The sequence below is a fragment of the Culex quinquefasciatus genome, chromosome 2 (assembly GCF_015732765.1).
Source record: "Culex quinquefasciatus strain JHB chromosome 2, VPISU_Cqui_1.0_pri_paternal, whole genome shotgun sequence".
NCBI lineage: Eukaryota > Metazoa > Arthropoda > Insecta > Diptera > Culicidae > Culex > Culex quinquefasciatus.
The window spans coordinates 195,049,533-195,066,982 of NC_051862.1; the positions used below are offsets into that span (position 1 = coordinate 195,049,533).

The 17,450-nt window shown below is 32.2% G+C and overlaps 1 protein-coding gene and 1 non-coding gene across 4 annotated transcripts in view; both read left to right on the forward strand.

The window, feature by feature from the left end:
• Window positions 1-17,450, forward strand: part of LOC6039836 — a 195,366-nt gene that overhangs the window by 3,944 nt on the left and 173,972 nt on the right. The window lies entirely within an intron of this gene.
• On the forward strand, window positions 12,998-13,070 carry Trnak-cuu. Its single transcript has one exon. It is a non-coding gene; the product is annotated as a tRNA-Lys (tRNA).

Sequence of the window (17,450 nt, forward strand, 5' to 3'; positions counted from 1 at the left end):
ATTTGAGTTTTTCTGAAAAAAAACTCTAATAAAGTTAAAATGCATACAAAATTTCATTCATTGAAAAATAAATTGTCAAATTTTCACAGAATATTATATTTTTTAATTGTAGCAAAACTTTGTATGCATTTTCACTTTATAAGATTAATTTTTTCGTATAATACAATTTGTTTCACAAAATACCTTATTTTTGAAAATATTCTAATTTTCATAATTTGAAATATGAGTTCAAAATCAGCAAAATTTTGTGAGCATTTTCACTTTATTATAGTTTCGTTTTGTAAAATATTAAAATTTTCGCAAAATATTGCTTTTTTTACCGAAGCGATATTTTGTATGCATTTTCACTTGAGAGTTTAAAAAAAAATATCTCAAAATACCGTATTTTTTGAAAATATTCTAATTTTCATAATTTGAAATATGAGTTCAAACGCAGAGAAATTTTGTGAGTATTTTTACTTTATCATAGTTTCATTTTGTAAAATATTCAAATTTTTACAAAATATTGTGTTTCTTTACCAAAGTGATATTTTGTATGCATTTTCACTTCAGAGTTTTTTTTTGTAATATACTAAAATTTTCACAAAATATTGTTTTTTAATGAAGCGAAATTTTGTATGCATTTTCTCTTTAAAAAACCAATGAAATAAAAATGCATAAGAAAATTTGCTTCGTTCTTAAAATACAATATTAGTATTTTACTTAAAAAAATCTCTAATGAAGTGAAAATCCATACAAAATATTCAGAACTGAAAATTCATACAAAATAAAGCTTCGGTAAAAAAAGGCAATATTTTGTGAAAGCTTTTATATTTTACAAAATGAATCTATATATATGTAACAAAAATGACTTTTTGGCGGGCATTCAAGGGTTTGTTCCGGTGGGCATACTATGCCCAAATCCAAAATATGAGCTTGTAGGCCCGATCCTTGCGCATCTTTTGGTATATCAAATCAAAAATCAAATTATTCGCTCTACAGCATTGCCTTGGCGTTCTCGATTGCGAGATTCCTACTCGAAACTAGGTGTCCGAAGGCTTGATTGTTGAGGCAATTGCAAACCTCTTTTTACACCTAAGCTTCCATCTACCCCGGGATTCGAACTGACGACCTTTGGATTGTGAGTCCAACTGCCTACCAGCGACTCCACCGAGGCAGGACCCAGGGAGACGACTCCTACACCTGAACTGAGCTAACGACCTAACCTCTAGGTTAGACCGGGGCCAACATTTACTTCCCCGTCCGATGGAAGGCGTGATCAGACAAATCTCGTCTCAAAATTTGCCACCGGGACCTTCTGGGATCGAACCCAGGCCGACTGGGTGAGAGGCAACCACGCTTACCCCCACACCACGGTCCCGGCTAATAATACATATATAACTTTATTATATAATAAAGCGAAAATGCTCACATAATTTCGCTGCGTTTGAACTCATATTTCAAATTGTGAAAATTTTAATATTTTCAAAAAATACGGTATTTTGAGAAAATTTTGGTATTTTACGAAACAATAACTCTAATAAAGTAAAAATGCATACAAAGTTTCGCAACATTTAAAAAATACAATATTCTGTGAAAATTTTAGTATTTTTCAAAAAAGGCCCAATAAAGTGAAAATGCATACAAAATTTTGCTCTCTTCAAAAAATACAATAATTTGAGTATTTCTTTTAAAAAAACTCCAATAAAGTTAAAATGCATACAAAATTTCGTTCATTAAAAAATACAATATTTCGTGAACATCCATTCAGTATTTCGCTTCGTTCGTAAAAATATAATATTTTGTGAAAATTTGAGCATTTTCCAAAAAAATCTCTAATAAAGAGAAAATGCATAAAAAAATTTGCTTCGTTTGAAAACATACAATATTCTATGAAAATTTGAGTTTTACAAATCAATAAACGCTTATAAAGTGAAAATGCAGTTGTATTTTTTTGGTGTACATCCTTGGACCAAATTCGACCATTCACATTTTTTTAACGAAGTGATATTCATATGCATTTTAACTTTATAAAGTTTTTTCAGAAAAACTCAAATTATTTTTTTTGAGGAAGCAAAATTATGTACGCATTTTCACTTTATTGAGGCATTTTGAACAATACTCAAATTTTCACAGAATATTGCATTTTTAAATGTAGGAAACTTTGTATGCATTTTCTTTTTTTTCGTATAATACAATTTGTTTCACAAAATGCCTTATTTTTAAAAATATTCTCATTTTCATAATTTGAAATATGAGTTCAAACACAGCATTTCGTAAAATATACATTTTGCGAAGCGATATTTTGTATGCATTTCACCTGAGAGTTTTTTTTGTAAAATACTAAAATTTTCACAAAATATTTTTTTTAGCGAAGCGGAATTTTGCATGCATTTTCTCTTTATTAGGGTACTTTATTTTGTAAAATAATCAAATTTTCACTAAATATTGTATTTTTTTAAAGGAAACGAATTTTTTTTATGCAAATAAAATTTCGCTTTGTTTAAACTCATATTGCAAATTATTAAAATAAGAATATTTTAAAAAAATACGGTATTTTGTGAAAAATTGAGTTTAAAAAAAATCTAATAAAGTAAAAATTCATAAAAAAAATTCGCTTCGTTTAAAAATATACAATATTTCGAGAAAATTTGAGTATTTTACAAAAAAAAACCAATGAAGTGAAAATGCATACACAATTTTGCTTCGTTCATAAAATACAATATGAGTATTTTACAAAAAAAACTCTAATGAAGTAAAAATGCAAACAAATTACTCAGAATTGAAAATGCATCAAAAATACAATAATTCGAATATTTCTCAAAAAAACTCTAATAAAGTTAAAATGCATACAAAATTTCGTTCTTAAAAAAAAACAATATTTTGTGAACATTCGTGCAAAATTTCGCATCGTTCAAAGAAATACAATATTTTTTGAAAATTTGAGTATTTTCAAAAAAACCTTAAATAAATAGAAAATGTATACTTCTCTTCGTTTAAAAACATATAATATTCTATGAAATTTGAGTACTCCATGACTTTTAGGTTTCAATTTGTTTAAAGTTACCTTTTTCAAGATTTTATAAAGATGCATGTTAACTATTTAAGTTAAGTGTTACTTACATAAAATTGTTGAAAAGTACTTTTCAACTACTTTTCAACAATTTTATGTAAAATTTATTAGTATTTTGATAAAAAGCTTTTAAAGTTAGTTAACTAAATAGAAACATTGATTTTTTTTTTCTTAAAAACTTTATCAGCTACTTTATTGATGGTACATTTAACGTACAAATATAGTTTGAACATCTTAAATATGATTTTAACAAGAAAACAAGAAAACTATGACTATCAAAGTCACCCCGGAATTTAAACTAAGAATTTTTAACGTAACTATTTTTCTAAACACTATTGAAAAAACTTTTTTTTCCAAAATAGTGTATGGACTTTGTGTGGCCTACCCCAGTACATGTTTTAAAAATAATAATCTTGAGAAAAACCTTACCTGTTGGAAAATATTTGAAAAACAAATTGAAATCCTATCAAAGTCACCCCGGTTTACGGTACTCAAATTCTCATAGAATATTGTATGTTTTTAAACGAAGAGAATTTTTGTATACATTTTCTATTTATTTAAGGTTTTTTTTGGAAAATACTCAAATTTTCAAAAAATATTGTATTTCTTTGAACGATGCGAAATTTTGCACGAATGTTCACAAAATATTGTATTTTTGTAAGAACGAAATTTTGTATGCATTTTAACTTTATTAGAGTTTTTTTGAGAAATATTCGAATTATTGTATTTTTGATGCATTTTCAATTCTGAGTAATTTGTTTGCATTTTTACTTCATTAGAGTTTTTTTTGTAAAATACTCATATTGTATTTTATGAACGAAGCAAAATTGTGTATGCATTTTCACTTCATTGGTTTTTTTTTGTAAAATACTCAAATTTTCTCGAAATATTGTATATTTTTAAACGAAGCGAATTTTTTTATGAATTTTTACTTTATTAGAGTTTTTTTTTTTAAACTCAATTTTTCACAAAATACCGTATTTTTTTTTAAATATTCTTATTTTAATAATTTGCAATATGAGTTTAAACAAAGCGAAATTTTATTTGCATAAAAAAATTCGTTTCCTTTAAAAAAATACAATATTTAGTGAAAATTTGATTATTTTACAAAATAAAGTACCCTAATAAAGAGAAAATGCATGCAAAATTCCGCTTCGCTAAAAAAAATATTTTGTGAAAATTTTAGTATTTAAAAAAAAAAACTCTCAGGTGAAAATGCATACAAAATATCGCTTCGGTAAAAAAGCAATATTTTGCGAAAATTTTTATATTTTACAAAATGAAACTATAATAAAGTGAAAATGCTCACGAAATTTCGCTGTGTTTGAACTCATATTTCAAATTATGAAAATGAGAATATTTTTAAAAATAAGGCATTTTGTGAAACAAATTGTATTATACGAAAAAAACTCTTATAAAGAAAATGCATACAAAGTTTCCCTACATTTAAAAAATGCAATATTCTGTGAAAATTTGAGTATTGTTCAAAAATGCCTCAATAAAGTGAAAATGCGTACATAATTTTGCTTCCCTCAAAAAAAAAATAATTTGAGTTTTTCTGAAAAAAAACTCTTATAAAGTTAAAATGCATATGAATATCACTTCGTTAAAAAAAATGTGAATGGTCGAATTTGGTCCAAGGATGTACACCAAAAAAAATACAACTGCATTTTCACTTTATAAGCGTTTATTGATTTGTAAAAACTCAAATTTTCATAGAATATTGTATGTTTTCAAACGAAGCAAAATTTTTTATGCATTTTCTCTTTATTAGAGATTTTTTTGGAAAATGCTCAAATTTTCACAAAATATTATATTTTTACGAACGAAGCGAAATACTGTATTTTTTAATGAAATGAAATTTGTTAAAACTAATTTTGTTTATAAAATTATCGATTTATATTGCATTTTTAATTGAATACAAAGCACGCATCACAAGTTTTCACATTTTACATGAAATTTGTTCAACTGAAATTGCATATAAATTTGGAGATTTTTTTTAATTGTGTTTCAAGGACACATAATTTTCATTATTTACAAACTTATTTAACATTCTCCTAGTGGAAAATTGTTCAAAGAACCCGAAAATGCATTCCGTTTTCCGATTCAAAATCATGTTCATTGAGAAAATCATGACACTTTGAGAAGTTTTAAATAATGACTTTCATCAATATTTTCTTAATTATAGTTAACTTACTTTTTAAACATTTCAAAATTTTATGCAATGTTCTTCTTGAGGTAATTTGAACACTTCTCTACCACGGTCAGTATGATTCTGAACCATTCCGTACGTATTTTAATTGTACTCTTCATTATTTCTCTTCATTGCAAACCTATCAAAGTCACCCCGGCTATCAAAGTCACCCCGTTTTACGGTATTAACAAAACCATAAACGCTTATAAAGTGAAAATGCATACAAAAATTGTGAAAAGTTGAGTATTTTACAGAATAAAACTCAAAAAAATGAAAAATTACATTATTCTGTGAAAATTTGAGTATTTTAGTATTTATTTTTGTGTACATCCTTGGACCAAATTCGCCCATTCACATTTTTTTTAACAAAGCAATATTTATATTGTATTTTTCAATGAACGAAATTTTGTATGCATTTTAACTTCATTAGAAATTATTGTATTTTTTGAAGGAAGCAAAATTGTGTAAGCATTTTCACTTTATTGGGGCATTTTTGAACAATACTCAAATTTTCACAGAATATTGTATTTTTTAAATGTAGCGAAACTTTGTATGCAATTTCACTTTATTAGAGTTCGTTTTTCGAAAAATATAAAAATTATCTCAAAATACCGTATTTTGATGAAAATATTCTATTTTTTATAATTTGAAATATGAGTTCAAACGCAGCAAAGTTTTGTGAGCATTTTTCACTTTATTATTGTTTCATTTTGTAAAATATTCATATTTTTTCAGAATATCGTTTTTATACCGAAGCGATTTTTTGTATGCATTTTCACTTTAGTTTTTTGTAATACATTAAAATTTTCAAAAAATATTGTTTATTTTAATGAAGCGGAATTTTGTATGTATTTTCTCTTTAAAAAACCAATGAAGTGAACATGCATACAAAATTTTGGTTCGTTCATAAACATACAATATTCTTTGAAAATTTGAGAATTTACAAAACAAATTCATTCATTGAAATTCATACTAGCCTTTTTTGCCAAGAAAATTTTCAACTGTTTTTTTTAATTCAAAATAACAAAGACTTTGACAAAAACCAATTTCAATTCTTTAGTTGGTCTAACTAAACTAATAATCACATTCTATTCATTTGAATGTTGATATTTTCAGTCCTGATTTGTATTTGTTAATTATACTCTGTTTAGATACAAAGGAATGAAGCAATAATAAATTAGTAAATAAAATTAGTAATAATTAAAAGTAGTAATTAAAAATATCCGAACCTCGCAATATCCCCAAATAAAAAAATATAATTTCAAAATCAAACACATCAAGGAATGAATTCAAAATAAGTGCTTGCGCGCCATGAGAGTGTGTGCGTGCGGCCAGCACAATCCACGCGCCTCGCCACGGCACACGGGAGTTTTTTTGTCTCTGAGGTTTCTCCTTTGATTCGTTGCCCGTTGCGTTGCGCGAGAAGCAAATATTTGATTATTTTTTTGGTAATCAAAAAAGTGTGTTATAAAAGTTAGTGAACTATTGATTTATATATACCACCGTGTTCGTTACATTCTAACGAATCTAACGGTATATAAAAATATAGCTGAATAATGGAATATATTATCAAAAACTTGGGTGGAATTGCGCTCCTCTGATTTTCGGCAAAGTCCATGGGAATCGTATGGAGAAGTATAAAAATCGTGAGTTTAACTGAAAAACTAAACTAGTTGTTCATATTTTGACTTAGAGACTTGATTTTTTTTACAGTGATCCGTTAGAATATGGGCAACATCGTGATGCTCATGGTTTTTTGAAATTCGTTGAAATCGATTTTCAAAAAATCAAAAAGTGAGATGCGCCAAATCACGACAAAATTTGGTTCTAGCTCCCGTTTCGCCTTAAAATCTTGATACAAGTGTATTCCGTTATACACTTTCGGTGCTTTTAAAGTTAGATCATCAAAAGATAGAAGTTTAACACTATAATTGAATTGATTAACATGTTTGCTTCTTTTAACACTTAAAGCTGTAGTTATAGTATGTAAGCTATAGTAAGTTGATAAAATAGGAATAAGATAGAAATATATGAAAAGTATTTACGATTTTTTTTTTGATTTTATGCATTGAATATTCAAAATAGTATAAAATATTTTTATTTTGAATTTTTTTTGAGAGATTCCGATGTGCTAAATGCCCTTAATTTAATCGCTAACAGTTTTTCATTTTTTGTTCTGAAAGAATTAGGCTTAAACACACTTTTTTTTAAGGTTTATGCCCCCTCCCCTTTCGTAATATTCAAAAAGGTCCTCAAAATTGATTGAAATTGCATTTCTTTGCAACTAAAAACTGTCCAACATACATTCAAAAATAAAATAAAATTGTGAAAAAATACACTTGATGTATCTGAATTTTAAATTTAATTAATAAAAAGTTTCAAGTTTGAACATCAGTCTTTGAAATACGAACTTTTGTCGCCATCAAAACCAATTTTCCAGCACAAATAATTAAAAATCAAAATTAACTATACAGCATCTTGCACTAAAAATATCTATTCAGCGATTTCACGTCAAACCAGATCAAAAGAGCTCCAGTTTAGTATTTGGTATGGGAGTTTCCTGGCCAAAATAACTAGACTCTTATTTTTTTTTGTCAGTCGATTAGGGTGGTCCAAAAAATAGGTCCAGCAGATATGTTTTTAAGACATCTTAGTATAACACCTTTCCTTTGCAACGCGGCGAGTTAAACTTGGTTCAGCCGTTCCGGAGTTTGACTTTTTCCACCCGCTCGTGTGGATCAATCGGACCGTGCACTGGACTCTCAATTCAGAGGTCACCGGTTCGAATCCCGCAGCGGGCGCCCTAAAATTCTTAGTGTTAAATCTGGGTATTCAGCGCGTTCGCCGTAGACAAAAGGGAGACACTAGTGGTTGGTACTAGCAATAGTGTTCGAAAGCTATAAAGTCAACTTCGTTTTTTATGGTTTCACAACAAAAAAAAAAATTGAACCGCCCTATTTCGGGTAGGTTCACCCTAATAGCCAAACCAAAATCAATTCTGTACGAAATTGGCCGTTTTTGCGCATTTTTTTTATTAAGCTCTAACTTTGTGGGGCCTTGCTTTGCTGTCCATAAAAAATGGTACGTAAATGTGCAAACATCTGCAACGTTTGAAGAAATTTTCTGATCGAATTGGTGTCCTCGGCAAAGTTGTAGGAATGATAAGGAATATTCCGAAAAAAATATTTTGGTCAATGTTAGAACATATAAATAGAAATAAATGCAAAATCATGCAATGCGAATTTTGAAATAAGCTTTCTGTTTACACAAATTTAATTTCAAAAATCCGTATTTTTTTCTTTTTTTTTATATTTTAGGGGACATTTCTCTACGGCAAAATTTTGGCCCGTTCTTCTTTACGGCTCGAAAATCCCCTCAAACATATAAAATTCGAAAATTGAAAAAAAACGTATTTTTGAACATTGATTTTTTATGAGAACCATATTTTTATTTGCCAACATTGACTTCTTAAGAAATATAGTTTTCATAACATTTCGTAAATTCAAATTTTGATCACAGAAGGCTGAATAAGCAAAACAAGCTAAAAACGTCAAGAAACGAAAAAAAGACAAGACGAAGTTTGTCGGGTTCAGGGTATCTCCGGCAAAAAAATAGGCATTGAATGTGATTGATTTTTCGAAAGAAAGCTATGATTATATTTTTATATTATAACAATTACCCTTTACTACACCCAAAGTTAATGATTGAGGGGATAGTCCTCCCGAAAAGAAACGTGAGGAAAGTACTATTCTGCGTGAGTAAAGCCCTTTCGCGTGTTCACTGTTCATTCGTTCATTGAAACAGTTCATTCTATTGAGTGGCTTAAATGGACAAATGACCACCACTTAGTCAGCGAACCATGGTGGCTCAATAAGCCAAAGGTCTTGGGTTCGAGTCTCGCTACCGGAACTTTTTTTTTGATAGATGAACTTTTTTGGAAAATCTCGGTAATTTCGGTATTTATCCTCTCAGTCTGCACAGTGCAGTGCACACAGTACCATTTACTACCGAACCGTGCACTTTATCATCTCGTATGCCGATGCCCGGTACTGGGTGTATAAGCTATTTCGAAGGTAATTTTGTAATTTTTTGTAAGGGAAGCCCTGCTCAATTCATTCTCCCATGTACCAGTAAACACTTACCCCGTTTGAATTAGTCAGCTGTTGCAAGGATCCCCATTGATCAGTTTAGGTTAATTACTGATGTTTTTGCCAAAACAATCAAATAAGTAAAATTAATTGAAAAAAACCCATTTCAAATGTAGGTAAACCAGCCCGGGAGCATGTTGACAGCTCCCATACAAACTGAGCGTACCCCGTTTTGTGGGCCCAGTGGGCCTAAGATGGCGGCTTTCGATATTATCTAGCCAAACTTTTGAAAAAGGCGAATAGTTTAAATAAATATAGTGTTTGCCTTGTTTCGGTTTAAAACGACAAAATGAGCATTCTGGATTCTTTTCATTAAAAACAAGTTTAGAGATACGCCACGTACAAATATTAGTCTAGAATAGTTGAAATGAGCGTGCCGCAAAAGCCGTCACGAAAAAAAAAGTTTCATATGCAAATTTTGAGTTGCGTATTTGATGGGCGGACTCCGACGAGGCCCACTTGCCATCTGTTGGTGAATACGCGCAACTCACGAAAACTGTCATCTTAGGGTCCGGTTGCGGTAAACATTGTCTTAAGATTTGGATTGGTAGCTTTATTGATTTTTAATTTAGGAATGTTTTATTGTTTAGTAATGCTTGATCATTTTTATTAATTTATGTGAATGCAAGCATAGTTTTTAATTTAAAATTGTAAATTTTTTTCAAAAAAAAAATTTTTTGTATCAGTTAAAATTTAAATAAATCTTAATGGATTTTTTTATTAGTCTAATCTGCATAAGAACCCGTTAAGGAAGGACATTCTGATTTATATAATTGTAGTTTGTAGTAATTTGTAGTTTTAAAATACATTTTTTCATTTTATTTTGGAACATAATGATTTAATCAATTTTAAATCAAAATGTTTTGAATCGAAAAAAAATGCCAAATGCTTCTTCTAAAACAAACATTAAAGACTATCTTTAACAAACTTTGCACCTCCCAGATCCTCTTTAAAATTTCCACTTTCTCAAACAACCTTTGTCCTATTCCCATCCTAGGCGCCCCAGTTTGGAGAAATTTTCCTCGTTATGCCGGAAGTTCCCACTCAAGCTTCCACTAATGGTTTTCATTCGATTTACATCGCCGCATTCCTTCGAACACAATATTGAGGCAGAGCCGCACTTCCTCATATCGTCGCCATCGTGCTAACTTGTCGTACGTGCATTTTGGGCCAAATTGAGTTGAGGACGTCATTCTGTGCAGCTCACAATGCCTCACCTTTTGACCTTCACAGATCCTCAAAATTCGATTTCAATCCTGAGATATTCAACAAAACCCGAAAAATCTCCGTGCATTTTTGTCACTTTACATATGAAAGTAGTTTCAATCTTGTCGTGCTATCTTGTCACTCCATGAAAATTGATGTAAGTGTGACAAAAGGCCAAAGGGATTTCAGGCCAGGAAAGTCTGGATGCGTTTGTCGCACGTACAAGCTAGACTACCGTAAACATTTGTAATTATAACTCGGGACTCCAGCAACCAACTTCAACCAAACGTTGGGACAATGCACAGAATGGTCAGCCAAACAAAACGTGTTTGTTATTGTTTACATTGCGTGCTTTCGTTTTTGTGTATTCAAGGTCAAACATTGAAACGCGTTTTTCTCGGAACGTCAAAATGGCGGGTGCGACAAGATAGCACGACGACGTCGATATTCTGACATTATTTGCCAGGACCGGCCATTTGCCAACTCTGCCGAAATGACATAAAACGAGGACGTGCGAAAAGAAAAGGGAGACAGCTTTGGGGGCTTTTGTTAATTTGATTTGGTTAACCGCGGTGGATTTTCTTGAAATAATTCGAACTGTCAAAAATCCACCAAAACATGTACCACATTGATCACACAAAAAACTGTGGTAGAAAAGTATCCACCGGTAGATCCTTTGGTGGATTTTTGACAGTTCGAATTATTTCAAGAAAATCCACCGCGGTTAACCAAATCAAATTAACAAAAGCCCTTTGGTGTTCTCTGGTCCTGTGCAAAAGGTGCAATTAGTCACATCCAATATAATTAAATGGTAACCATTAATCAAAAGCTAGATGTCGTGTACCTTTCTTTCTCTTTCGGGATGGCCCAAATGGTCATTTCCCGGTGAGTATGGCAGGGCAGTATCAGGTTGGGGAATATATCTTTGCACATTTTTCATCATCATTATGGCGGATATTTATTGTGGTGTGGCATTAGATGACTTACTCTGGTGGTGATATATTTGCTGGGGTAAATGAATACATGATTATTATAGCATAAAGCAGTTATATTTCATAGCAATAAAATTTGATTAATTTTGAAGACTGTTTCTATACTTGAGAAGTGGTTTCCTTGATAGTATCACACTCTCCACGAAAACATGTACCAACATTCTCCAATTCCACCATCATGGGGGGTACCAAAATAATCCCAAAATGTAACACAATTAAGCCATTCCACCAGGAGAAGAAGGTCCATGGTTCAAATGTCTCATGACAGTGCTGGCCCAGGCCCGAGAGCTGACAACAAGACACAAATCGGTGACAATGCTTCCGGACAAGATTATGTATAATTTAATATCATTTAGCACCACCACGTGCAAAAGTTTTTCCCTGCACCACACGAGAGGAAACGAAAAACGATAGTTTATGGTCAGCCCAACTGACCGGACGGGCCTTCCCGGAATGCTCGGTTGGAAGCCAGCAGTAGCAGAAACGGACGACACCACGATGGACGAACTCGGGGACAATCTAGATAGCTCCCAGAGAGTACCGAAAGCTGCCGGACAGAGACCGCAATTCGTTCCTTTTGCCTTGCGCCCGAATGAATAGTAAAATTACATCTTTCGTCATAAATTTGCTCCCTTGGGCCATGAACTTGCCGAACATTTCGACCTAACCTCAGTTTGTGGTAGTGTCCGGTTTTGGAGACCGAGATCTACACCACACTGGTGGGGTTTCAACAACTTCATCACGAAGATTGGAGGGACACACATTGTTGTTGACGATTCAGAGAGTTTCCGGTTTTATCCGAGAAGACCACTCTGGCAGGTGTTACCCGGAATAAATTATCTTGGAACCAAATTGTAACAGGATTCTTTAGGAGGTTTGATAGGATTGTGATTTTTTTCCAAAATTGGGTCCTAAAATGAAGCATAGATTGCTGATATTATTGTTTACAGCGATAAAGCTTATTTTTCTGAGTACAATGACCCTTTGTACGACCACAAAGAGTTTAAAATGGATTTTTAAATCAATTTTGAAAAATTAACCTCGCGGTCCTTCTTGACAGAAAAGCTCCTACTTGACAGCTCGTTCCAAGGGGACCATAGTTGATCCATCGAAAAAATGTTGTCTTGTCAAAAAAAATGTTTGCATTAAAATGAAAAATAACGATCAGAAATGGTTTTTAATCGTGTTTTTTACCGTTGTACATAAAAATTTATATAGGGCTTTAGTACCCAATTCATTCATTTCATTCTAAGACTATCGACATTTGAATAACTATGTTAAACTTAATTTTAGCAACGCACAACTTTCACAACTTTTGTCACACAGCTGCCTTCAGTGCATGAAAATCGAACTAAATCGAGTGGCTACGAACCCAATCGTAGAAATGAACCTCCCAACATCAGCCGCCCGGCTAGCTCAGTCGGTAGAGCATGAGACTCTTAATCTCAGGGTCGTGGGTTCGAGCCCCACGTTGGGCGAAATTTGTTTATGGCTGACATTTGAAAAAGTAATGCTTTGAAAATTATAACTGTTCACTATTTTTTTCCCTGTGAAATATCAGAAGCAAAGAAAAAAAATCGCGTCCTTCAAAGTAGACAAAAGAACATTTCTTCTTGAAGCGATAGTTTTCCTTCCTGCTTCCGCTGGCTTACCTTCTTCCTTCAAGCCGTGTCTTGCCCGAAAGTTGTCTTTATCTTTTATTCTATTGTGACTGCTGAAAGCAACACTTAGACTTAGTCGCTTTATCACACAGTCTAGTGTGTGAAGCAAAAAGTGAACAATTTTTCTTTACTAGTCTTTCTTGGTCTCTTCACACACACACACACTCACACACTTGTGGAATGAAAGGAAAAATGTGAAAAATGGAGCAAGCATTTTCCATGGCGGTGGCAGTGAGAAGAAGAAAAAAAAGCTCGAGGGGGTGTATTAAGTGCCATCGTGGTTGGTACGCGTGACTGTGTAACTTCACGCCGCGTCACAATTTTTTCCCTTTAATATTTATACAGTCAGGACCGGCTGTTGCGTGATCCCGTTCGTTTGGAATGAATGTTAGAATGCTAGGTACGCGACCGCGTGAAAAATATACAGGGTAATTAAAACGGAACTGGGTAATAAAATCCACACTGGTGGATGGGGTATTACTGGGTCAGAGGTAGAGTTGTGCAGAAAAAAATCACCATAAAACATTACGTGAGATATGCTAACTTGGCACGAATATTCGGTAGGTTAATAAAATCCGAATTTATAAATAATTAAAAATAAATGTATGATGCTTAAACAACACATCAGAGCAAATCTCCACAAGTTACGGAAATTAATTTTATTGGAATCTTTTTTTGGCTCATCCTTTTTGGACGCATTCTCAACGACCAAATAAGCCATTTTGTCTCATTGGTTCACCCATACAAGTCTCCATACAATATTGGCAGCTAACCATACAAAAATGTTATGTACCTATTCGTAAATCTGTATCACAGTTGGAGGTATTGATGGGGACTGTTAAAAAATAGGTACATAGCAGGGACGAGATTTGTCTGACCACGCCTTCCGTCGGATGGGGAAGTAAATGTTGGCTCCGGCCTAACATAAAGGGTTAGGTCGATAGCTCAGTCCAGGTGTAGGAGTCGTCTCCCTTGGTCCTGCCTCGGTGGAGTCGCTGGTAGGCAGTTGGACTAACAATCCAAAGGTCGTCAGTTCTAATCCCGGGGTGGATGGAAGCTGAGGTGTAAAAAGAGGTTTGCAATTGCCTCAACAATCAAGCCTTCGGACACTTAGTTTTGAGTAGGAATCTCGCAATTGAGAACGCCGAGGCAATGCTGTAGAGCGTATAATTTGATTTTTTTATTAGGGAAATGGCATGCAATTCGACGTCGTCGTGCTATCTTGTCGCACCCGCCATTTTGACGTTCCGAGAAAAACGCGTTTTAATGTTTGACCTTGAATGTTTTGTTGGCTCACCATTCTGTGCATTGTCCCAAAGTTTGTTTGAAGTTGGTTGCTGGAGTCCAGAGTTATAATTACAAATGTTTACGGTGGTCTAGCTTGTACGTGCGACAAACGCACCCTGACTTTCCTGGCCTGAAATCCCTTTGGTCTTTTGTCGCACTTACATCAATTTTCATGGAGTGACAAGATAGCACGACAAGATTGAAACTACTTTCATATGTAAAGTGACAAAAATGCACGGAGTTTTTTCGGTTTTTGTTGAATATCTCAGGATTGAAATCGAATTTTGGGGATCTGTGAAGGTCAAAAGGTGAGGCATTGTGAGCTGCACAAAATGGCGTTCTTAACTCAATTTGGCCCAAAATGCACGTACGACAAGTTAGCACGATGGCGACGATATGAGTATTTTGCCGAGTGATAAAATCTTTTGATTTCATTTTTTTAAAGTTCAGACACTGTTACTAGAATTAACATATTGAAGGTAAATCCAGTTAAACTTTGAAAGCTGTTTTTTAGAAGATATTTTTTTAAAAGTGTTTCAAAGTATAAAAACTTAAACAAAAATCACAAAATATGTTATTTTAAATACTAAAATTTTTCATAATTTGCAACACGTGTTTCAAAAGATTCAATTTGTTGTATGTATTTTATCTCTATTACAGTTTTTCGTGTAAAATAGTCAAATGTTTACAAATATCGCATTTCAAAAAATCTCAAATTTTCATTATTTGATATATAGGCGCAATATACAACCAGTTCGAAAATTAAATATATTTTCACTTGTTTTAAACAATTTGGAATTAAATACTTAATATTCATGACCGTTTTTATTGAATACAAATATTGTGCATGCATTTTCACTGTTTTGAACTTTTTGGAATATTATTCTAAAATTTCCACAAAATACCGTTTTTTCAAATACTTATATTTCCATAAAATGCAATATAAGTATCAAACGATTTGACATTTTGTTTGCATTTACACTATTTTAGACGAAAAAAAAATTGGCGCGGAGTTATGATTTTTAGAAAAAAATAGTTTTGCGAAAATTGACGAAAATTGCAGTTTTTGACCTCGGCGTAGGTCACCCTAATGACCAAGCAAAAAAAAATATGGGTTTTATTTATTTGATCAAGAAGGCCCCACTCTAATTTTGGGCTTGATCGGACAACTTTTTTTTCGATTCTTGAAGTGTTCTTGGAAACTGATAGGCTTTTTGCATTTTCTAAATTTTGAGACCACAGATAGGAAAAAGACATAAAACTTCAGGAAACAAAATATTTTTTTAAAGTTTATTGATATTTTGCAAATTTTCAGTAGTAATATAACTTTAATACAGTTTAAAGAAATTGTGATACTATTTGTTTCAAAATGTTTAAGAATGGGCTTGAAATTTGAAATTTTTTAAGCAATGCTTTGATTATTTCAATAAAAGTATACCTAAAACACGAGGATCATTTTTTATTAATTCATTTTGATTAATTTTCAATATGTATGTTTTTTACAAGCTGTTAACTCAATAATTTACCCTCCGTTTTATTTTGATCTCTAAAGTTGCTGTTTCATAAAATTTAGTAGCGAATTATTGATCAGAATCAGGATCCAAAAATAAAAAAAAAAAATCCTAGAAATTCCCGGGATATTTGTTAGAAAAATTCTCGCTTCCCGGGAAATTTGAAACCCTGGAAAATTGGACTATTCGGATCACTTGCAAAGCTCTCAAAAACAAACAATTTTAGGTTTGACCCAAATACACTGTTTTACTAGATCTGTGGTCTTGAACCGAAAGTTGACTATTTTTCTATTAATTTTAGCAAATATAAAAAAAAAATTAAAAAAAAATTTGCAGCTTACGCTGTGCAGTAAAGCTCTCATAATATTCACAAAACGAAAAAGATTAATCTTCAATTAAATACTCTCTCTTCGATTTTCAGTCATGACACATCGTTGAATCTTGTCTCTAAAGCGTTTTACTCGCCAAGAAGGCTACACTTTTAACCGTATTCTGCAAGCTGCACTAACTGAGGCACAGTGGTCGGAAACGCAAATTTAGCAGGAATAATTTATTTCTGCTTCAGGGATGCATTTTCGAGGTTCGGTGTCTAAGAAGCATTTGTTAATAATGAAATTCTACATCTTTTGGTCAAAACGATATTAGGGTGGTCCAACAATTTCTAATATTTTCAAAAACTATCTTCGCTTCTAGATGAGATAGAGGTATACTTTCTTCGACAGTATTGTAGTACTAGCCATTTCAAACAACTTTGTCGAAGACACCAAATCTCTATCTCTTAATCTGATCATTCTACAGCATTTTATATGAAATGCAGAAGGGGGGGGCCCATCAAAAAAGTGTTTTTATTGCGTATCTTTTTTGTATTATTTTTGGCAATTTTGGTGTCTTCGGGACATATTTAGAGCATAAAAATACGCGTCTTTTGAAATATCCACGAAGTCGCTAGGTCATTTTGGTAAAAAGTTACAGCATTTTTAAAGTTTTTAATAGGCCTTTTTCAAATGTTTGTATCTTTTCGAGGGGGACACAAAAAAATACGCTCCGCGGTGCATCTGAAAGCTCAAAACTTCTTCTTTAATATGAATATAACATCTCAAAAGGGTTTTTCTTAAACCGAAGTTACAGCGATTTCAAAATGGTCATTTTATGAGATTTTGTACCATGCTCTATGAGAAAATTTACATGAATATCGCATTAATCAGTATCAAAACTGCTCTTAGTGAGCTCAAATGCAGGTAAAATTGGTTTGTGGACAAACGTGGTCGTGGTTAGATGACATAGGGTGGTTCATATTCGTTCACGCTTATAAGATATGATTTTTTTAAATTCGCATAGAAAGAAAAATAAAAAAAAACATTTAAACAAAATTTAAATACATAACCTGTTTTAAATAGTA